General features: G+C 44.9%; 1 long non-coding RNA gene across 1 annotated transcript; it reads left to right on the forward strand.

Moving 5' to 3' along the window:
- Positions 1-205: 205 nt before the first annotated feature.
- LOC134356010 (uncharacterized) lies at positions 206-21493 on the forward strand. The gene is made up of 3 exons (XR_010020258.1): positions 206-304; positions 7304-7501; positions 21375-21493. It is a non-coding gene; the product is annotated as an uncharacterized LOC134356010 (long non-coding RNA).
- The last annotated feature ends 1911 nt before the right edge of the window (positions 21494-23404 follow it).

Consider the following 23404-nt stretch of genomic DNA (forward strand, 5'->3'; position numbering starts at 1 on the left):
AAGAAGATTAGTGGCAAATAGATAGATCTGGAACTACAACAGAGGTTTCAGCAACGGGTTAACGTCCATCCTGAGTAAACTTGGCAGGTCTCCCCTTTCCAGGGGTGCGTGATGTGATTCTGGAAACTTGCCTGATTCTCTGTATGAGCTCCTGGCATGTAAAGGTCTGTGCCAAGATAAAAATTTACTCTCAGATCGGAAGGCCGACCTGATTAGGATGACTGCGGCTTCTAGCTATTGTCATGGTACAAAAAAGAAGGCCGATTATTACAAATCATTTTTCATAACTCCAGCATCTCCCAAGGTGCTTTTGATGTGTGTCTCTATGTATGTGCATGGTGACAGTTCTGTTCAATGCTATGCTTTGGAAAGCTCTCTTTTGAACTCAGTAGACGTACATCAAGGAAGTAGAATGCAGTAAGACACCACTGTTGCTTAATAAGAGCTACTGAGGAAATGCCTTTGCAGAATACAGCAGTAGCGGTGTGATTAGTCGAGTTGAATATGATGTTCTCCCAAAGGGGTTGTCAATGGTGGCTCCTCAGATGGCTGCAGAGGTCGATAATCTCATATTCTGGGTGTTCGGGTGGTTTCCCTTAATGGAGAACGCCTGTCTGTGACTTTATTTACTGCAGGAAGGCTGACGCACGGGCAGCCGCCACACGTCCAAGTCAGATCAGCATCAGGGTTCGGAGGCGTGGAAAGCAAGACGACTGGGGGGACCCTACACTGCTACAGCCTTCCTCCGCCTTCACTGAGCTGCATCATCGTCTTCTGCCAGCTTCACCGCTGAGGTCTCGGATCGCTCTTCGTCTGGAACCTCACCTTTGACCTTACCGCCATGGTTGATCCTACCAGGAGGTCAGGATCTGAGGATCTCCGGAACTCACAAACCTCCCCACCACGACAGTGTGACCATCCTTGGAGGATCCATAACCTCACATTCTCTTACCTCCCACCAACGCCCTGGAAACAGAGGGGTGCTGCCCAGTCCCTGAACCCACGTCTACCATGGCCCTTTTTGACTGTTGTCCCACTTTGACCATTCAGGAGTGGTACGAGGTGCCCGTGAGTGCCAACTGTTGGGTATTCTAATTCACCTTGGCAAACTTACTGTGAATGACATCATCATTTCACTCTCACCGACTGACGGTTAAATTGTTTGCTGTACTGCAAACCACTCTCTCTAAGAACAGCTCGAGAAAGTCCTCACCACCACCTTTACGAACGCACTTGGGGGTGGGCAGTCAGTGTCTGCAGTGCCAGCGATGTCCACTTTCGGCTGAATGAAAGCTAATCTTGGGGCAATCGCTGCGCAGCGCCACCTGTAAGATTGGGCTCGATGCTCGCCGCTGTCTGTAAGGAGTTTGTACGTTCTTCCCGTAACCATGTGGGTTTCCTCCGAGTGCTCCGGTTTCCTCCCACATTCCAAATATGTATGGGTTAGGTTTAGTGAGTTGTGACATGCTTAATGGCAGAGGCAGATATATTAGAGCAGGGGTTCCCAACACTGGAATATAAAAGTTGATGGTACAGGTCCATAGCATAAAGAAGATTGGGAACCCCTGCATTAGAGGGAAATGCCACAGAGACCAGGTTACTGGCACTGAGCATGGGTCCGTGATGCAGAAGGAAAAGAGGGAGAAGAGGGGAGCAGTAGTGATTAGGGACTCAGTAGTCAGAGGAACAGACAGGAGATTCTGTGGATGTGAACGGGACACCCAGACGGTATGTTGCCTCCTAGGTGCCAGGGTCAAGGACATCTTGGATCACGTCCACAGCAATTTTGGAGAGAGAGGAAGAGCAGCCAGATGTCTTGGTACATGTTGGTACCAATGTTATAGGAATGAAAAGCAATGAGGTCCTGAAGCGAGAATTTAGAGAGTGAGGCAGAAAACTGAGAAGCAGGACCTCCAGGATAGTAATTTCTGGATTGGTACCTGTGCCATGTGCTAGTGAGGGAAGAAATAGGGTGATTTGGCAGATAAATGTGTGGCTGAGAAGCTGGTGCAGGGGGCAGGGCTTCAGGTTCTTGGATCATTGGAATCTCTTCTGGGGGCAGGTATGACCTGTACAAAAGGGATGGGTTGCACCTGAACCTGAGGGGGACCGATATTCTCACGGGCAGGTTTGTTAGAGCTACTGGAGAGGTTTTAAACTAATTTGGCGGGGGAGTGCGGACCAGAGTGAAGGGACTCAGGATAGGACGGATGGTAAAAAAGCAAAGATAGCATGTAATCAGATTGTCAGGAAGGGCAGGCAGATGATAGGATGAAATTGTAGCCCGCAGGGTGAGTAACAGTGCATTAGGGATGTAAAATCAAAAAGGGTAGCAAATACAGTACTCAAGGTGTTATATCTCAATGCATGGAGTATAAGAAATAAGGTGGATGATCTTGTTGTACTATTATAGATTGTCAGGTATGATGTTGTGGCCATCACTGAATTATGGCTGAAGGATGTTTGTAATTGGGAGCGGAATGTCCAAGGTTACACGTTGTATCAGAGGGATAGGAAGGTCGGCAGAGGGGGTAACGTGGCTCAACTGGTTAAGAATGGTGTCAAATCAGTAGAAAGATGTGATGTAGGATCGGAAGATGTTGACTCCTTGTGGGTTGAGTTAAGAAACTGCAAAGGTAAAAAGACCCTGATGGCATTTTACAAACAGGCTTCCCAACAGTAGCTGGGATGTGGACCATAGATTACAACAGGAAATAGAAAAGGTGTGTCAAAAGGGCAATGTTGTGATAGTCATGGGAGATTTTAACATGCAGGTTGATTGGGAAAATCGGTTGGTAATGGATCCCACGAGAGTGAGAGCCTATGAGATGGGTGTTTAGAACAGTTGTCATTGAGTCTACTAGGGGATCAGCTATACTGGACTGGGTGTTAAGTAATGAACCAGAAGCGATCAGGGAGCTTAAGGTAAAAGAACCCTTAGAAACCAGTGATCACAAAATGATTGAGTTCATCTTGAAATTTGATAGGGAGAAAGTAAAGTCTGACACAGCAGTATTTCAGTGGAGTAAGGGAAATTACAGTGGTATGAGGTAGGAGCTGGCCAAGGTAAATTGGAAGGAACTGCTGGCAGGGATGTCAGCAGAGCAGCAATGACATGTGTTTCTGGGAAAAATGAGAGAGGTGCAGCACATGTGTATTCCAAAAATGAAGAAATACTCAAATGGCAAAATAGTACATCAGTGGCTGACAATGGAAGTCAAACCTAATGTAAAAATAAAAGAGAGGGGATACAGCAAAGCAAAAATTAATAGGAAGATAGAGGATTAGGAAGCTTTTAAAAACCTATGGAGAGCAACTAAAAGAATCATTAGAAAGAAAAGATGAAATATGAAATCAAGCTAGCAAACGATATCAAAGTGGATAATAAAAGATTTTTCAAGTATGTAAAAAATAAAAGAGAGATGAGAGAGGATATAGAACTACTAGAAAATGAGGCCAGAGGAATAATAATGGGGAACAAGGAGATGGCAGATGAACTAAGTAAGTATTTTAGATCAGTCTTCACTGTGGAAGACACTAGCAGTATGCCTGATGTTGTAGTGTGTGAAGGAAGAGAAGTGGGTGCAGTTACTGTTACAAGGGAGAAGCTGCTCAAAAAGTTGAAAGACATAAGACACCCAGACCAGATGAACTGCACCCTAGGGTTAGAATTATAATTATAATTTATTTTAAATCTTACATCCATCCCACAACATGAGGGAGTAAAAAGCTTTGTGTTGACTCCGTTGCAATGTACAGACATGTGAATTTAAAAGTCTAATGGCTTGTAGAAAGAAGCTGTTCTGTAGCCTGTTGGTCCTGGCTTTAATGCTGCCAGACTGAAGCAGCTCAAACAGTTTATGGTTGGGGTTTCCGGTGACTGGTGTCCCCAATGATCTTCCAGGCCTTCTTTCTGCATGCTTTTATAAGTGTCCTTAATAGAGGGAAGTTCACATCCACAGGTGTGCTGGGCTGTCTATACCACTCTCCGCAGTGCCCAGCGATCAAGGTTGGTGCAGTTTCTGTACCAGGTGGTGATGCAGCCAGTCAATATGCTCTCAATGGTGCCCCTGTAGAGGGTCTAGAGGATCTGGGGGCCCATGCCAAACTTCTTCAGTCACCTGAGGCGGAAGAGATGCTGTTGTGTTTTTTTTTTGCCACAAAGCCGGTGTGTACAGTCCAGGTGAGATCATCGAGACCCTTGAAATTACTCACCACCTCAACTGCATACCCATTGATGTGGATCGGGCCGAGACTGTCTCCGTTCCTCCTGTAATCCACAATCAGCTCTTTGGCTTTTTGGACATTGAAGGAGTCACTGTGTCAGGGTGTCAACCTCTCCTCTGTAGGCTGTCTCAGTACCACTAGAAATAAGGTCGATCAAAGTTGTGTCATCTGAAAGAGGCAGTGGTAGAGATTGTGGAGGCATTAGCAATGATCTTTCAAAAATCCTTGGACTCTGGCGTGGTGCCAGAGGACTGGAAAGTTGCAAATGTCACTCCACTCTTTAAGAAAGGAGGAAGACAGCAGAAAGGAAATTATAGACCAGTTAGCCAGACCTCAGTGGTTGGGAAGCATCTCCCCCTCCCCCTCCAGCTTTCAAATCCCTTACTCATTCTTCCTTCAGTTAGTCCTGACAAAGGGTCTCGGCCTGAAACGTCGACTGCGCCTCTTCCTATAGATGCTGCTTGGCCTGCTGCGTTCACCAGCAACTTTGATGTATGTTGCTTGAATTTCCAGCATCTGCAGAATTCCTGTTGTTTGGTTGGGAAGATGTTGGAGTCAATTGTTAAGGATGAGGTTCTGGAGTACTTGGTGACACAGGACAGGAAGGATAAAGTCAGCATGGTTTCCTTAAGGGAAAAGCTTGCCTGATGAACCTGCTGAAATTCTTTGCAGAGATTACAGGTAGGATAGATACAGAGGATAAAGTGAATGGTGCATATTTGGACTTTCAGAAAGCCTTTGACAAGGTGCTGCTCATGAGGCTGCTTAGCAAGTTAAGAGTCCATGGTATTACAGGAAAGTTACTAACATGGTTAGAACATTGACTGATTGGTAGGAGGCAGTGAGTGGGAATAAAAGGATCCTTGTCTGGTTGGCTGCCAGTGACTAGTGGTGTTTTGCAGGGGTCGGTGTTGGGACCGTTTCTTTTTATGCTGTACCAATAATTTAGATGATGGAATAGATGGCTTTGTCATCAAGTTTTCAGATGATATGAAGACTGGTGGAGTGGCAGGTAGGGTTGAGAAAACAGGCAGGCTACAGAAGGACGTAGACAGATTAGGAGAATGGGCAAGAAAGTGGCAAATGAAATACCATGGTCGGAAAATGCATGGTCTTGAACTTTGGTAGTAGAAATAAATATACAGACTATTTTCTAAACGGGGAGAAAATCCAGAAATCTGAGATGCAAAGGGACTTGGGAGACCTTGGGCAGAACACCCTAAAGGTTAACTTGCAGGTTGAGTCAGTGGTGAGGAAAGCAAATGCAATGTTAACATTCATTTCAAGAGGTCTAGAATACAAGAGCAGGGATGTGATGCTGAGGCTTTATAAGGCACTGGTGAGGCCTCACCTTGAGTATTGTGAACAGTTTTGGGCTCCTCATCTAAGAAAAGATATGCTGGCATTGGAGAGGGTCCAGAGGAGGTTCACAAGGATGCTTCTGGGAATGAAAGGGTTATCATACGAGGAATGTTTGATGGCTCTGTGTCTGTACTCGCTGGAATTTAGAAGGATGGGGGGGGGAGGGATTTCATTAAAACCTTTTGAATGTTGAAAGGCCTAGACAGAGTAGATGTGAAAAGGATGTTTCTCATGGTGAGGGAGTCTAGGACGAGAGGGCACAGCCTCAGGATAGAGGGGTGTCCATTTAAAACAAAGATGCAGAGGTAATTCTTTAGCCAAAGGGTGGGTGAATTTGTGGAATTTGTTACCTCATGCTGCTGTGGAGGCCAGGTCACTGGATGTACTTAAGGCAGAGATTGACAAGTTCTTGACTGGACACACCATCAAAGGTTATGGCGAGAAGGCCAGGGAAATGGGGTTGAGGAGGGGAGAAAAGCATCAGCCATGACTGAATAGCAAAGCAGACTCGATGCACCAGATGGCCAAATTTTGCTCCTATGTCTTATGGTCTAATGGTCTTTGAGACATTTAAGAGACTCTTAGATAGGCACATGATGATAGAAAATTGAGGGCTATGTAGGATGGAAGGGATAGATTGATCTTTGAGTAGCTTAATAGGTCGACACACACTGTGAGCCGAAGAACCTGTACCGTGCTGTAATGTTCTATTTTCTATGCTCTCAATGATATTACCTGTGGTCCCTCCTTTCACCAGACTTGGTTCCGATCCCAAGAGGGACCGACATCTCCTGATTGTTTCCTGATCAGGTCACGATCCCAGCATCTTGGATTCAGTTACCTTGCTTGAAGATTTGCATTTGACCTGACATTTGATTGATTTAAGCATGGAGCCAAATTGGAATGTTTGGGTATGGGCCGATTTGAGGTGGCAGGGCCTGGGCCCGAGAGCGTATTGAAGTGACAGGGCCCAGTTCCAAGAATAAAGAACAACCCGAGGTTTGGACAATTTCAGCGCCAGGCCAGATTGAAAAGATCAGGGCATCGAGGCTGGAAGCGAGATTTAGCTCGCTGCTTCGCGATGTTTACTCATCTTAATACTTCATACTTCATTGTCGCCAAACAATTGATACTAGAGCATACAGTCATCATAGCAATATTTGATTCTGCGCTTTGCGCTCCCTGGAGTACAAATCGATAGTAAATATTAAAAATTTAAATTATAAATCATAAATAGAAAATAGAAAAGGCAAAGTAAGGTAGTACAAAAAAAATGAGATGCAGGTCCAGATATTTGGAGGGTATGGCCCAGATCCGGGTCAGGATCCGTTCAGCAGTCTTATCACAGTTGGAAAGAAGCTGTTCCCAAAATCTGTCCGTACGAGTCTTCAAGCTCCTGAGCCTTCTCCCGGAGGGAAGAGGGACAAAAAGTGTGTCGGCTGGGTGGGTCGTCTCTGCATTGAACTGAGGCTGTAGCCTGAACCTCAGGGCTGTGGACTCACTTTGGTGAACATCAGTTCTGAATGCTACTTGCTTACTTTTATTGTTTGCATAATTTTTTTTTTCTCTCTGCACATTGGATTTTCGACAGTCTTCTTTTGTTTGAATGGGTTCTACTGGGTTTATTTGTTTTGTGGCTGCCTATAAGGGGACAAATCTCAAGGTTGTATAAGTGTACATACTTTGATAATAAATGTATTTTGAACTTTAACAGAAGGACCACATGAAGGCATCATTAACAAGGCCAGAGTGCTTCACTGAAGGTCAAGTCCAGAGCCAAATGCTGACGCAACATGACAAAGCAAAGTTAGTCCACAATTCACACGTGAAGGCGAGGTCTGGTTAAAGAGTCACCACACAAATGTAGTGAAGGTTCAGCTAATGGCAGCCACAAGAACAAATTCAGGAACAGGTAGGACAACCATTTCACGTTGCTTAACGTACTTTAAAAAAAATATTTATTCAGGGAAGTGGACATCACTGGAACCGTCAGTATTTATTGCCTGTCACTGACGGTTAATGAAATGAGATAAAATTAATGTCTCATATTGGAGAGGTTGGAGATCACTTTGGTAAAGTGGTAGATTCCTCCCCGAAGGATTGATGGATTTTTATAATAAACACCCAATCACCATTGCTGGTACCACTCTTTATCCCAGGCTATTTTCAATGTGCTTTCTTGAATTTGGATTCCCTAGATACCATGGTGGGATTTGAATTCATCTCAGGATCAATGGACATAGAACAATTAACTAATTAACAAGTAATTAGATAAACCTAAATATTAAAAGATAGTCTCTATACACATAAAACACAGAGCAGTACAGCACAGTACAGGCTCTTCAGCTTACAATATTGTGCCAACCCTTTAACCTTCTCTAAGATCAATCTTAACCCTTCCCTCCTATGTAAACCTTTTTTCTATCGTCCATGTGCCTATCTAAGAGTCTCTTAAATGTCCTTAATGTATCTGTCTCTACCACCATTCATGGTATGTTCCTTGCACCCACCATTCTCTGTGTAAAAAACCTACCTGCTGCATCCCGCTGTGGCAATGAATTCCATAGATTCACCAGCCTCTGGCTAAAGAAACTCCTCCTCAACTTTGTTGTATTTTAAGGCCATGCCCTCTGGTCCTAGACCCGCCCAACTAATGAATGAATTCCTCAACTAGTGAAGGCCGACACACCACTTGCCTTCTTAACTACCCTATCATCCTGTACAGCAACGCTGAGTTGTTAACATAGCTACTGACTCATGTTGGAGAGATGTTGGAGAACCTTTCAGTAAGATGGTAGATTTCTCACTCAAGGACGTTAGTGAGACCTGACATAGATTGGGGGACTACTTCGTCGAGCACTTTCAAAAGATGGAATTTTCCAGTGGCCTCCCATCTTAATTTGACTTCCCAAGGTCCCTCAGAACTTGGTAAAGTTGTGCAAGGTCATGAGAGGTTTGGTCAGAGTAAATGGAAGGAAAATCACTCCTTTCAATGCAAGAGGCTCTGTGTACAGATGTCTTGATGCAGATGTGCTGAGCATCAGTGACACCATGTGTGGGCCTGTGGTTTTGGTCGTCTTTTCTGAGGAAAAATGTTCATGGCATGGGAGTCCAGACTTGATGGGCTGAATGGCCTAAATCTGCTCTTTTGTCTTATAGTCTTATGGTTTATTAGACTAATGAAAATAAAGAAAAACCTGCATATTCTGGAATTCTGTAACAAAAACAGTAAGTACAGGAAACACTCAGCAAGCCAGGCAGCATCTGTGGAAGGAAGACTGAATGTTTCAGATCAGTGATATTTCATCAGACCTAATGGTCTAAATGACTTCTTCCTATGCAGTAACATTTTTATCAATCCATATTTGAAGTTGGTCATCTGCTTACTATCAAGGTACTGTTTCTGGGAACTCTCTGTGTCCATACTGGCGCCTGACATTTCCCACATGTCCACAGCCTTTACAGTTCAAAAACTCTTCATCGCTGTGAAGTGTCGAAGATGCTATAAAAATGCACAGCAGGCAGTCTCCTTGCCCAATTTATGCCCCAGTCAATTTATACTCAGTTGAGATGAGCAATCTCCAAGAGGACCATGACCTTGTCGTGGTTTGGACGCCTGCATTCCTCAATGACCCAGAGAGTTATGTTGCCCGGAGTCAGGGCTTCGTGCTTTGGCTCTTGGTAGGGTCACCCATGCCAAATAGGTCAAAGGGTAGAGGACAGACTAATAGTGGTCCACCAGTCCTCCAGGTTCGGGAGTTCGGTTCAGAGCTAACAACCCAAACAAGTAAATCAAAATTGCTACGGAAACAGCAATAAAGAATCCTTCTGTGGTCGTGTGATGTTGGAATGTTCAGCGGAAGCTCTACGTGTTCTCCAGGGAACTGAATGGAACTGGTTTATTATTGTCACATAGAACTTACCCCTCACATCTCCTTTAAAACGATCCCCTCTCGCCTTAAATGCATGCCCACATATACCGAGATAAAATGAAAAGTCTGTCTTGCATACTGTCCATATAGTTCGAATCATTACACTATGCATTGAGGTAGATCAAGGTAAAATAATAACAGAATGCAGAATGAAGTGCAAAGCTACAGAGAAAGTGGAGTGCAGGTGAACAATAAAGTGCAGGATCGTAACAAGGTAGACTTTGAGGTCAAGAGTCCATCTGATCATACCAGGGAATCATTCAATAGTCTCTCGATGGGGGGGGGGGGGTTAGAAGCTGTCTTTGGGCCTGGTGGCAAGTGTTTTCAAACTTTGACATCTGATGGGAGAAGGGAGAAGAGAGAATGTCCGGGGTGGGATGGGTTTTTGATTATGCTGGCTGCTTTACCAAAGCAACAAGAAGTGTAGACAGCAGGTCGATGGAGGGGAGGGTGGTTTCCTTGATGTGCTGAGCTACAAGTTTCTGTAGTTTCTTGTGGTCACGGGCAGGGCAGTTTCCAAGTATCTGAATGAACCCATTGTAATCATTCCCCACCCTGCCCACCACTCACAAGTCCAAGTTTGAAACATCTTCCCCGAAACTTCCTGAAATGGATGTAATCAGCATTTGCTTGATAATACTTCCATGAAACACCAGGGTATTTTGCCATCTCAAAGGTGTGACATGTACAGAGTTGTTGATATGGACACCAACTCAGTCCTACACAATCAAGAAAGCTCGCCAACGCCTTTATTTTCTGAGGAGGCTGAAGAAAACTGGACTTATGCGCGTCTGTACGCATGTCATTCTAGAAATGCACTGTAAAGAACATCTGAACAAGCTGCATCACTGCTTGGTATGAAAACCACTCTGCAGCGGACAGGGAAGCTCTGCAACTGGTCTGCCCAGCACATCACCAGCACCAGTCTACCCACCATCGAGGACGTGTATATATAGAAAGGTGCCGGAGAAAGACCTGCAATATCATGAAGGATCCCACCCACCCTGCTCATGGACTGTTTGTCCCACTCCCATCCAGCAGGATGCTCCGTAGCATCCACGCCAGGAGAACCAGACTCAAAAACAGTTACTTTCCCCAAGTAGTAAGGCTAATCAATACCTCCACCCACTAACTCACTTCTGCACGCTTCCCACAACCACAGCTTTATCATTTCCTGTCAGCCTCCTTATGTGCCTAGTGTCACTTTATAGACATACACGTATAAAGCTATCTCATGTAGTTATATGCGTGTTTTTTATTATTCTGTTCTTTATCTTCTGTGTTGTTTTTGTGCTGCACAGAATCTGGAGTAACAATTATTTCATTCTCCTTTATAGTTGTGGAAATGACTTTAACCAAACTTGAATCAATCAGGAAAAGAAATAAGTAATACTTGTTCAGGTTTCTGTGGGGTTTTTTTTTTGGTCTTAAAGACCAAAGAGAAATAAACATGTTTTACTTTATTCAACAAAAGCATGCTGAAGGTTACTGCCAAGTATTCCCACGTATAAATAGATTGCATCAATCTCCCCACAACATCAATATTTGTTTGAGTGGGTTTGTTAACTATTGATCGGACTGTATTGCGTGTAAGGTGCAGCAAACCAAATTCTCTACCAGCAGCTGAATGCATGAAAATTCCTTGTGGATACTTGCCCAGAGTTTGTGGATTTCATGCTTCATCAACCACGCTCTTTCACATAATTCATCGGTTGCTCTAACTTCACCTCAACTAAGATGTTTGTATCTCCAGTGCTGAGGTTTGAGTTCTGCACCTCCACGCCTTCCTGTTCCAGCTGACCCGACGTACAAAAGACGCTGGAGGAGCTCGGTGGGTCAGGAAGCATCTCTAGAGGTAAACAGATAGTCAACATTTTGTGTCAAGACTTGATGAAGAGTCTGGACGCAAAATATTGACTATCCATTTCCCATCTGATTGCTGAGTTCCTCCAGGATTTTGTGTGTGTTGTTCCTTTCTGCGTCTTGTAGCACATCAGGCGGCAACCTTGCTGCTTCCGTAACATTTGTCTGTCTTTTAGGAGGCCGAGTTGCCCGCTCAATGCTCAACCCAGCACAGTTGGAAAGCGTACAAGGAGCTGGCCAGATTCGAACCCGGGACCATTCGCCTCAAAGTCCGGTGCTGATGCCACTACACCACCGGCCGGCTGACTAGATTTTTGTGTGTTGTTCCAAATTCGAGCATCTGCTCCTATCTGACCCAATCCTTAATGCAGCTGGAATCTTGTCCTGCCCAATTGACCATCAATCCCAGTCAAGATGGCATTGAACTGCAGACTCCATTGAAGTCATAACTCAAACGTAGTTATTTGGATGGCTTTGGGGTGTTAGGGGTCAGGTTAGGGTTTAGGGTGTGGGGTGTTGGAGGTCAGGAAGGGACCTAGGTCTCCGCTCCATACTCAACGGCCAGCAGCATGAACGTGCAACGAAGGACATCTCTAGGCAGGTGTCAGGTTAGCAAGTGCTGTGGACGAAGACCAGTGAGAATGAGGGCGGAATATGCGACATTTGTGGGCTGCCCCCAGCATGTCCTTACATTGTGTTGGCTGTTAATACAAACAGCACATTTGTATGTTTATACGTACGTGTGATAAATAATTCTGAGTCTACATCAGTGCCGGTTTGCAACCCATTGCCAAAGCAGTAAGGATATCGCTGATGACGCAAAGAAGTCACCATCAGGACTTCATCGTCTGTCGATGTCTGGAGAGTGACAATTCCTGGAGGTTTAATCACATGACCTCCCCGTCATGGTGCCTATCCACATATCACCCTGCCCATTGTGAAGAAAAAAAGATCTCATTGGCTACCTCTTGAAACTTGGCCAAACTGCATTTCCTTCCCACCGCCGATCCTGTCCCCGGTGTCAGCCGTGGCTCAGCAGGCATCATGCCCACCTCTCAGTCACCAACTTCAGGTACGGGTGAGCACAGAAGTACAGGCCGGCACTGCAGAGCAGTACTGAGGGAGTGAGGTAACAGATGGAGGTGCAGTCGCTGGGATAGGATGGTCAAATACAAGCCTGTCTGCTGAATCGGGGAATGAAAAAGTTCCCATTGTTATTTTCCATCCTTCTAGTAAATGTCACAACCCCCTCTCCACCATTCCCCAACACCCCCACCCTTTCACAACATCCCTAATTATCCTCTACCCCATCATCCTCCCAAATTCACCATCCCTTCACTCCTTCATTCCTCACATCCCTTCACTAAACCCCTCCCACGAGTCCACCCCGACCCTCTCACAGATTACCCCCACACCCCGTCATACCACTATCCCCTCAAATTCACCCTCCCCACCATCCAACAACTAATCCCCATGCACACCCACCATTCCTCAATGCTCTACCTCTCCCACCCTCCCAAATTCACAATCCCCATCATTCCCTCAGTACACCCATCAATCCACACTGCCCCACCATCTCCCACTAATCCCTACCAATCCTCAACCCCCTATCTTCTCACAAACTCACTCTCCCTCACCACACTCCTCCCAACACTCCCCACCAACCTCCGCTATCCCCCAGTACCATCTGCACAATCTCCCCACAATTCCCCGCCCCAACTCCCACAAGCCAAGTTCCTTTTCTGATAAAATTTTCCAGATACGCCGAAGAAAGGAAACGTTGCTGTGGAGCGCCTGCATATTGAGAGGTGCTGAGATTTTTTTTTTGCTTGTTGTTCTCACTGGAGACTTGGCAAATCTCAGAGCCAACGACGGAAGCCAAGTTGGACAGGGAGATGTTTCTGCAGAAAGCAGCCAATAAGCTATGTTGTGTGGTCCGCAGTGACGAGCTGAGAGCTCCGAGTGTCAGGAACATCGAGGACCCCAGCGCGCATGGGCCAATAATCTTGGCAGGGACTATATTTGTCTTGTCACACTATTTATCCTTCCTGCTCTTGTAAACAATTGTTTAACAGGATACAGCGGTCAAACTTGCTGAGTTAAAAAAAAATGATTGTTTCAATAGCACAGGCATGAAAGGAGCAATTCATCGCCATAGCAACTTCCAAAACTCTGGATTCAATGTCATCTTTGGAAAGACTATTTTCTTCAGTTTTTATAAATCCCTTTCTTGTTTCAATAATAAATAAAAACGTAATAAATGATATTGAGAAGTTGACGACATGATCATGAGAAGCAGCTCATGAGAACATCGGGCATCGCGGTAGCATAGTGATTAGTGTGATGTTACTATAGTCTGGGCCCTAGTAAAGCTAGGAGTTCAATTTCAATTTCTGTGCCATCTGTAAGGATGTTGCAAGTTTTCCCCGTGACCACGTGGGTTTTCTCCGGGTGCCCTGGTTTCCTCCCACCATTCCAAAGACAGACTGGTTGATAGGGTAATTGGTCCATTGTCCCATAATTAGGCTAGGGTTAAGTAGGTGAGTTGGTTGGAGGCATGGCTCACAAGAGTTGGAAGGGCCTAGTGTGTGCTGTATCTCAATAAATAATAAAGGAAGACTTTTAAAGTTCCCTCCAGGCTTAACAAGAAGCCCAGAGTCCTCGGCCTTTGGTAAGAGTGGGCTCCCTCACCTCTGCCCCTCTGCACAGGTGCCCCTCAGGACTGTATCCTAAGCCCCCTCCCTTACTCTCTGTATACCCATGACTCTGTCGCCACCCACAGCTCCAATCTGTTAATTAAATTTGCTGATGATACTACACTGACTGGCCTAATCTCAAATAATAATGAGTCAGCCTACAGAGAAGAATTCATCTCTCTGACACAGTGGTGTCAAGAAAACAACCTCTCCCTCAATGTCGCAAAAACAAAGGAGCTGGTTGTGGATTACAGGAGGAATGGAGACAGGCTAACTCCTATTGACATCAATGGATCTGGGGTTGACAGGATGAACAGCTTTAAGTTCCTCAGCATACACATCACCGAGGATCTCACGTGGTCTGTACATACCAGCTGTATGGTGAAAAAGGCACCACAGACGGTTGAAGAAGTTTGGTGTGGCCCCCCCAGATCCTAAGAGCTTTCTATAGGGACACAACTGAGAGCATCCTGACTAGTTGCATCACTGCCTGGGCATGGGAACTGTACCTCCCTCAATTGCAGGACTCTGCAGAGAGTGGTGCAGACAGCCCAGCGCATCTCTGGATGTGAACTTCCCACTATTCAGGACATTTACAAAGACAGGTGTGTAAAAACAGCCCAAAGGTTCATTGGGGACCCGAGCCACCCCAACAACAAACTGTTCAAGCTTCTACATTCCGGGAAATGATACCGCAGCATAAAAGACAAGACCACTAGGCTCCAGGACAGCTTCTTCCACCAAGTCATCAGACTGATTAATTCAATACAATTGTATTTCGATGTTATATTGACTATACTGTTGTACATAATAATTATTATAAATTACTATAAATTGCACATTGCACATTTAGACGGGGATGTAACGTAAAGATTTTTACTCCTCATGTATGTGAAGGATGTAAGTAATAAAGTCAATTCAATTCAAGAGAAAACCTGCAGGTGCTGGAAATCAAAGCAATACACACCTGATGAAGGGTCTCGGCCCGAAACGTCGACTGTACTCTTTTCTATAGACGCTGCCTGGCCTGCTGAGTTCCTCCAGCATTTTGTGTGTTGGAAAATTTCATTTATTATTATCATCGTACTTGCACAGTTTGCCTTTTTTTGCACATTGGTTGTTTGTCAGTCTTTGTGTGTAGTTTTTCACTGATTCTATCATACTTCTTTTGGGTGACGGGGTGGAGATAAGTCTCCACCACCAGAGGTATAAGGTGCTGCTTCCCTCCACTAGCCTGCAGGTCCCCCTTAGGCAAGGTGTAGCACCTGCTTAGCACCCCCCCCCCCCGATATCAGAGTCATGTGAAGCCATGGCAGCAGGTGGTGGATGGTCGTATGAGCAACTGGTACATATCACAAGTCTGGTTATGTGACCACTGACGCCAAGCAGACAATCTCTGAAGAGTATTGATAACGGCTGGGGTCACCCATCCTGTAAAGATACTGCCCAGAAGAAGGCAATGGAAAACCACTTTTGTATTTTGCCAAGAACAATCATGGTAAAGACCACGATCACTCATGTCATATGACACGGAACAAAATGGATGGATAGTACTTCTTTGTTCTACTGTGTATCACTGCAAGAAAACAAATCTCTGGGTCGTATATGGTGACGCATACGTACTTCAACAATAAATTTAATTTGAACTTTTATTTCTATTGGAATGACCACCGCTACTGAGCACCTCTACAAAGAGCACTGTGACAGGAGAGCAGCATCCATCAGCGGGGACCCCGGTCCAACATCCAGGCCATGCCCTCTTCTTGCAACTAACATCAGGCAGGAGGTACAGCAGCCTTGGGTCCCACACCTCCAGGTTCAGGAGCGGTTATTACTGAACAGATATCAGGCTCCTGAACCGGGGGAGATAACTTCACTCACCACAACTCTGAACTGATTCTACGACCGACAGACTCACTTTCAAAGACCCTTTGCAGCTCATGTTCTCAATATTATTTTTAAAATTTGTATCCGCACAGTTTGTCTTCTTTTGCACATTGGTTGTCTTTGTTTATGTATAGTTTTTCATAAATACCATTGTATTTCTTTACTTTCCTGTAAATGCCTGCATGACCAAGGTGGTACATGGTAACACACACGTACTTTGATAATAAATTTACTTTGAACTTTGAACACTCTCGAGAAACCCCAAAATATGTTGCAGCCAATGAAGTATTTACAAAGTGCCCCCAGTACTGCAGCGAGAGAGCAGAAACAAACCATGGTAAATGAGGTACTCGATCCTGTGAATCTTCCACCCACCTCTTCTCACACTGGCAGGATTTGGATAGCGCCACGTTCCTTCTAGGCCATTCATTCCACGCACTGTGAGAGGTGACTTGATACAGGGGTACAAATTGATAAAGGGGTAGATTGAGTGTCAGGCCAAAGACTTTTTCCCAAGATGAAAATGGCTAATACCAGGGACAATAACTTTAAGGAGATCGGAGGAAGGTATAGGGGTGATGTCAGAGTCAGGTTTTTGACACAGTAGGATCTCAGGGATGGTGATAGAGGAAGGCGCATTATGGAATTAGTTTAGTGTTGACGTGAGTGAAGTTATCCATGCTAGTTCAGGAGCCTGATGATTGAAGTGTTGAAGTTTGTAGGGTGTTTTCTGTGCAACAGCCAATCAATTTACGAAGCTGTTGATTTTTTTTGTACACACAGTGACCTACTTATTAGGTTCAGGGGTGGAACCTGGTGCAGTTTTCTGCTGCTGTAGCCCATCCACTTCAAGGTTCAATGCTCTTCTACACACCACTGTTGTAAAGCATGGTTATTTGAGTTACTGTCACTTTCCTGTCAGCTTGAACCAGTCTGACTAGTCTCCTCTGACCTCTCTCATTAACAAGATGTTTTGCCCACAGAGCTGCTGCTCACTGGATTTTTTTTTTTTTTGATTTTTAGCACCATTCTCTGTAAACTCTAGAGACTGTTGTGCATGAAAATCCCAGGAGATCAGCAGTTTCTGAGATACTCAAACCACCCTCTCTGGCACCAACAATCATTCCTCAGCCACAGTCACTTAAATCACATTTCTTCCCCATTCTCATGTTTAGTCTGAACAAGAACTGAACCTCTTGGCCATGCCTGCATGCTTTTATGCATCGAGTTGCTGACACACGATTGGCTGATTAGATATGTGCATTAACAAGCAGGTGTACCTAATAAAGTGGCCACTGAGTGTGTATGTTGTATTCAGGCTCAGCGTATGAATGCAGATGGCAAGGTCAAATTCTACCAATGTTTGGAAACATTAAGATTAACAAATAAATACAAATAAAGATTGGCTTTATTTGTCACACGTACGTCGAAACATACAGTGAAATGCTCTATTTGTATCAAACCAAATCAGTGAAGATTGTGCTCGGCAGTCCACAAGTGATTCTAACATAGCCTGCCCACAACTCACTGGCCCCTGACTGCATGCCTTTGGAATGTGGGAGGAAACCAGAGCACTCAGAGGAAACCCACACAGTCTCAGGGAGAAGGTACAGACAGCTGTGGGAATTGAGCCCCAGTAGGAGATCACTGGCACTGCAACGCGAAACGCCGGCTGCTACATTCAGAATCAGAATCAGGTTTCTTATCACAGTCTTATATGACGTGAAATTTGTTGTTTTGTGGCAGCAGTGCACAGCAAAGACATAAACTTACTATAAGTTACCAAATAAGGAAAAAGTGAGATTTCTCCAACGACAGTGCTAACATCTGTAAATGTATTAGCCAGCACTAAATCCACATTGCGTAGATACCGTACAATCAGTCTATGTGTCTAACAGTTACTTGTACATTGTGTTGTATAGGATTTCTTTTATATTTCCGAACGAGAAAATCTGCAGATGCTAGACATCGGAATCGGTCCTGCTGAAGGGTTTCGGCCCGAAACGTCGACTGTACTCTTTTCCTAGATGCTGCCTGGCCTGCTGAGTTCCTCCAGCATTTTGTGTGTATTGCTCTTGCTTCTATATTTATTGTGTTTTATTGTACTTTTATGCTTATTGTGTGTTTATAATGTTGCATCAGATCCGGAGTAACAATCATTTTATTCTCCTTCATACTTGTAAACAATCTTGAATCTTGAGGCGGTAGAAGCTGGAGATCTATGAGCCAGTCCCCACTTGGGGAAGGTCAATAGCTTTAAGTTCCTTGGTGATAACGTATCAGAGGATCTGTCCTGAGACCAGCACACGTGTCATCACAAGGGAGGCATGACAGTGTCTCTACTTTCATAAGAGTTTTCTTTTTGTATACTTTTTCATAAAATTTTTATTGCATTGCCATAAAAAAATGCCAGTAACATCATGAAGGATCTCACCCACCCAGCTTATGGACTGTTAGTCCCACTCCCATCAAGGAGAGGCTACATAGCATCTATACCAGGACCACCAGACTCAAAAACAGTTACTAGCCTCAAGCAGTAAGGCTGATCAACACCTCCTCCCGCTAGCCCACCCTTTAACACCCCCCAGCACTAGCATCACTTTCTGTACATACAATCATTCTATGTGTATAACAGTTACTTGTACGTTGTGTTTTATAGGATTGCTGGTATATTTATAGTGTGTTTTGCATTTTTTTCAAAGTTCAAAGTACATTTATTATCAAAGTATGTTTATAATATACAACCTTAAGATTGTTCTCCTTACAGACAGCCACAAAGCAAAGAAACCCAGTAGAACCCATTAAAGAAAGTCAAACACTCAATGAGTAGAAAAATAACAGACTTTGCAAACAATAAAAGTAAGCAAATAACACTCAGTATTGAATTTCACAGAAGTGACTCCACAGCCACGAAGCTAGTCACAGCTTATTCCATTCAATATGCTCATTGTGTTTTTCTCATGCTGCATTGGATTGGAAGGAACAGTCATTTGGTTCTCCGTTATACTCATATACCGAAGAATGACAATAAACTATCTTGAATCCGTGTTGTACCCAGCCAATTGTTAGTATGATTCATCGTCATCATCATTTTGTGCCTTGTCATATGACGTGGCCAATCATGGGCTTATCCATGACCATGAGTGTTCTTGGCAAATTTTTCTACAGAAGTGGTTTGCCATTGCCTTTTTCTGGGCAGTGTCTTTACAAGGTGGGTAACCTCAGTCATTATCAATACTCTTCAGAGATTGTCTGCCTGGCATCAGTGGTCATGTAACCATGACTCGTGATATCCCATGGCTTCACGTGAGCCTGATCGGGGAGCTAAGCAGGTGCTACACCTTGCCCAATGGTGACCTGCAGACTAGCGGAGGGAAGGAGCACTTTACACCTCTTTGATAGAGACACATCTCCACCCCACCACCCAATGGGATGATTAGTGGTGCTATATGAATGCAAGTCATTCTTTGCAATTTCTTGTTTCACTTACAAGGATTCATCAGAGGTTGATAGGTTAAGAGTAGAGCATTCTGGGTTGGATTACAGACTTCGGGAAGCATAATGTTATTGAGGTCTGTGGTTTCCTGTGAATTTTAAAACCAACAAAAAAATCAATGTGTAGGAATGTTTCCTGCCATGATTCAACACCCCTTCAGAAGCAGCTTTCCTCAAGGAGTACATCGGTCAGAGCCATATGCTTAACTCGCTTCATAAGACAGGTACGTGCTTGCTCTTCAAGCACGCATTCCATCTGACCGTGGCCCGAAATGGAAAAGAAGCTGAAAAGCCTCGAGGTAGACAATGCTTGGTTAAAACCTGGCTCTGCCAACCAGGAGAGACAACATAATCGTGCCTCAGTAACTGCTAACATTGCCTGTCATTCTAAGAGGTTCAAAGTTCAAAGTAAATTTTATTATCAAAGTATATATACTCTATGTCACCATATACAACCCTGAGATTCATTTTCCTGTGGGCATACTCAGCAAATCTATAGAATAGTAACTATAACAGGATCAATGAAAAATCAACCAGAGTGCAGAAGACAACAAACTGTACAAATGAAAGTATACATAAATAGCAAAAAATAACAAGAACACAAGATGACAAGATATAGAGTCCTTAAAATCAGATCACTGGTTGTGGGAACATCTCACCGGATAGGCAAGTGAGTATAGTTATCCCGTTTTGTTCAAGAGCCTGATAGTCGAGGGGTAATAACTGTTCCTGAACCTGGTGGTGTGGGACCTGATGGTTGAGGGGTAATAACTGTTCCTGAATCTGGTGGTGTGAGACCTGATGGTTGAGGGGTAATAACTGTTCCTGAACCTGGTGATGTGGGACCTGATGGTTGTAGGGTAATAACTGTTCCTGAACCTGGTGGTGTGGGACCTGATGGTTGAGAGGTAATAACTGTTCCTGAACCTGGTGGTGTGAGACCTGATGGTTGAAGGGTAATAACTGTTCCTGAACCTGGTGGTGTGAGACCTGATGGTTGTAGGGTAATAACTGTTCCTGAACCTGGTGGTGTGGGACCTGATGGTTGAGGGGTAATAACTATTCCTGAACCTGGTGGTGTGGGACCGGATGGTTGAGGGGTGATAACTGTTCCTGAACCTGGTGGTGTGGGACCTGATGGTTGAAGGGTAATAACTATTCCTGAACCTGGTGGTGTGGGACCTGGTGGTTGTAGGGTAATAACTGTTCCTGAACCTGGTGGTGTGGGACCTGATGGTTGAAGGGTAATAACTGTTCCTGAACCTGGTGGTGCGAGTCCTGAGGCTCCTGTACCTTTTACCCTCTAACTTGGGGAGCCCGTGGTAAACACACTCCTTACAAGCGCTCACTCACTCTGGCACAAACGTGGCCTTGTTGCTCCGCTGTCGTTATGGTGAGCGAATGCCCTCCACCGCCTTCCCCCCCGCGTGTTCTCACAGCTGACCCACGGGCTTCCCTCTGCAGTGCTGCATGCGTTCAGAGTCGGACATCGAGGTCTGACCTAATTTCATTCTCTACTTGTACCTGACTGTAAGTGTGCGATGGTGTTGAGTGTTCTGCTGTTTCACAGTGCCATTTCCCGGCAGTCCTGTGGCGTTTGCTGGGCCCTAAACCAGGCTGATGTACTTGGGTTGGCTTTACGGTGTCTCTCCCACCATACACGGTAGAATATTCCCTTCTTTTAGTACTGGGGATGTGTAAATGTGAATATGTTGTTTGTATACTGTATTTAAGGTAACTACTTCTGTTTATTTTGTAATATGATTGTAATTATATTGTGGGGTGCATCATATTCTGATTTATCTGTAGTCTTAAGTTAACTTTGTTGGTAATTAAAAATGGTATGTCCTAGTGATGGGGTGGAGAGAAGTCTCTATCAAAGGTAGTGTAAATCACTCCTTCCCTTCGCTAGCTTGCAGATTACCCTTGGGCAAGGTGTAGCACCTGCTTCGTCCCTGTATCAGGATCACATGAAGCGACGGGAGCAGGTGGTGGATGGTCGTACGAGCAGCCGGTGCACGTCACAAGTCCTGGTGATGCGACCACTGACGCCAGGCAGACAATCTCTGACGAGTATTGACAATGGCTGGCTTCACCCATCTTGTAAAGGCACTGCCCAGAAGAAGACAACGACAAACCACTTCTGTAGAAAAATTTGCCAAGAACAACCATGGTTACGGGTAAGACCATGATCGCCCACGTTACACAACGCGGCACGTTGTGATGATGATGATGTCTTAGTGCCTCCCAAATGGAGCTCATCGCCCTCAGTATGAGGGATCAATAGGAGTTCACACTGGACAAGAATAAGTATGTAGCTATTATGCTTTCTTGTGGATATCATTTTGTAAACATTGGCATTTTTCTTTTCACTAATGTTTGTAAGTTTGATTTTTGACGCACCTGATAGACACCCTTGTGCTGAAGGGCTGAGCGACTCCATCCATTTCACCTTTGGGCATAACCCGCATTTCTAACACACGGTAGCGTGCAGGTCAGCAAGGCACTATTCTAGTGCTGGCGACCTGAATTCAATTCCCACCGCTATCCGTCAGGCATTTGTACGTCCTCCCTGTGACCACAGGGGTTTTCGCTGGGTGCTCCGACTTCCTCTCACCTTCCAAAGACATACAGGTTAGTAGGTTAGTTGGTCACATGGTTGTGGTTGGACAGCGCCAGTCCACTGGGCTGGAAGGGCCTGCTACCGTGATGTGTCTCTAAATACATAAATAGAAGGTGGGAGGGGAGCAGCGGCTTGGAAGCCCCTCCTTGGGAAGATGGTGATGTCATTAAATTTTAAACCAGGGTCAGCTCTCTGGTGACATCATCAGAACTGACATGACCTGCAGTTGAATATTAGCCAGACACCGGAGTGATTTTTAACAGGAGGCCATCAGCTCTGCTTAGATTCACACATATCTGAGGTGGTGTGGGGCCTAAAATACCTGGTAACGGAAACAAAATGCCTGGGTTTTTGTTTTCGATAAAACAGCATGAAATCCAGGCCTTTTATCCTGCCATTTACACAGCATTACCAGAGTAAACAAAGAGAAAGGCAGATTGCTACATGAGGGTCCACCTAATTGTGCGGAGGTTTTCGGGGCCAGGGACCTGTAGCACAAATTCCAGCACATCAGGCAGAGGCTGACTCACATTACAGCTGCTTGTGGTGTTCTGTGACTGACCTCTCCACCGGTGGTGTGTCGCACAGGTTTCTGCAGTGTGTTACTAACCACCACAGTTTCAGATTGCGATTCACGTGTACCTCGAAGCTTGCAATGAATGGCATTGTCTGTGTTAAGAACCAGCGCACTGGGGTATACTGGTGGTGGCCCACAAGTGTCGAACACTCAGGCGCCAACATCTCCAAAACGATGCACCTTCTGGTCCATCTAGGCTGAATATTGTGTACTGAATATTTCCGTCATATTTGAGTAATCTTGCATATATAGTTTGATTAAGCATTCCTGCTTGTTTAAATAATTCATTACTGGTTATATGTGGGCACGTGGCCAAGACTAGCTACCTGAAGGTCTTGAGTTCGAGCCGCAGCTGACGGAACGTGTTGTGTCCTTGAGCAAGGCACTTAATCACACATTGCTCTGCGACAACACTGGTGCCAAGCTGTATGGATCCTAATGCCCTTCCCTTGGACAACATTGGTGTCGTGGAGAGGGGAGACTTGCAGCATGGGCAACTGCTGGTCTTCCATACAACCTTGCCCAGGCCTGCGCCCTGGAGAGTGAAGACTTTCCAGGCGCAGATCCATGGTCTCGCAAGACTAACGGATGCTTTTACTGGTTATATGTACAAATAAGTGAATTACATACATCATCACACTGCCACGTGTTACCTGCGTGCCTTGCTTAAAGAAAACACAATTTTGAACTCTTGTGTCTTCCTTTTGAATTAGTTTAACACTTTGAAGTTACAAAACATAAC

Source organism: Mobula hypostoma, chromosome 13 (genome assembly GCF_963921235.1).
Source record: "Mobula hypostoma chromosome 13, sMobHyp1.1, whole genome shotgun sequence".
Taxonomy (NCBI): domain Eukaryota; kingdom Metazoa; phylum Chordata; class Chondrichthyes; order Myliobatiformes; family Myliobatidae; genus Mobula; species Mobula hypostoma.